Source organism: Mus pahari, chromosome 4 (assembly GCF_900095145.1).
Source record: "Mus pahari chromosome 4, PAHARI_EIJ_v1.1, whole genome shotgun sequence".
Classification (NCBI taxonomy): Eukaryota; Metazoa; Chordata; class Mammalia; order Rodentia; family Muridae; genus Mus; species Mus pahari.
The window spans coordinates 9,848,272-9,849,413 of NC_034593.1; the positions used below are offsets into that span (position 1 = coordinate 9,848,272).

At 46.1% G+C, this 1,142-nt stretch overlaps 1 pseudogene; it reads right to left on the reverse strand.

The window, feature by feature from the left end:
- Positions 1-989: 989 nt before the first annotated feature.
- Positions 990-1,108, reverse strand: LOC115063958 (annotated as a pseudogene).
- Between the last annotated feature and the right edge of the window lie 34 nt (positions 1,109-1,142).

The window sequence follows — 1,142 nt, forward strand, 5'->3', positions numbered from 1 at the left end:
TTATTTGAACTTTTGACCCTTCTTGCCTTACTTCTTAAAGAATTTCTTTTCAAAAACACCAGTTTAAAAAATGCTTTAAATTTTTAGTGTATTTGTGTCACACAAAGAATATATCACAAACTCTTATCAATATCTCACCCTGACCCATGTTATCATACATGAGATAAGTGATAGGACAACTCTCCCACATTTGTATCCTCAGGGCCTGCTCACGTGAATGTAACTCCTTTACTGCTGCAGTCTAGGTCAGACTCAGCTCTCCTACTCTCATGCCAGCTGGTCCAGATTTCTCACAGTGCATAGTTGAGGGGTAAGGCCAGTTCTGCACAAACTTCAGAGGTCAATATGTCCCCTGGGGGTGGGGCAGCCTAGATCAGAAATATCTGTGCAGCCTTTAGTGATGATAGATCACTGCTGCTGCAAGGCAACAGACCAAGAGATACCCCGGTGGCATCACAGGCCAGAACCTCACCATGGTCTCAGGCTACATCAGCAGCTACTTACATCAGTTCTTCACTGTCCTTGGATCTCTAAATCTGCCTTTCTTCACTGTGACCACATCCTTCTGTTTCTCTTCCATTTCTCTACCAGTTATTTGTTCCTCTTAATGGTACCTGGGGTCATCTCAGGAGTAGTCTCAGGAATGCTATGCCCTGCTCATACACTATGGCATGGGGCAGAGGGCAGCTGGAACATCTGCCCACACCAGGCTTGCGCAGTGATGGACTTGTGGTCATCTCAGGCTAGCCGCCTATCCTGACCCTGACACTGGTCTGGTGGTTGTCTCAGGCTCGTACCTCACCTAGCCTGACTGTGTGAGTGACCCTTGCAGGGACATCTCTTTGTCTCAGTCTCAATCCTGCCTAGGGTCCATGGTCACAAGTGGGGTTCTTCTAGTCTCTGGCTTTTTCCCCATCCTGAGTGTTCATCCAGGCCTACCTGGCACGAGACTGGTGGTCATCTCAGGTTGGCATTTTTGGCGGAATATTAGTGTACTAATATGAACATTCAGATGTTCATATGTCAGAATACTGAGAATATACATAGCCTCTCTCCTCTCTGTTGCATGTGATACAGCAGCCACACCTGCAGTGCCTCTAGGGGCAGGCAAATATATCATTTTTTTTTCTTTTTTTTTTTTT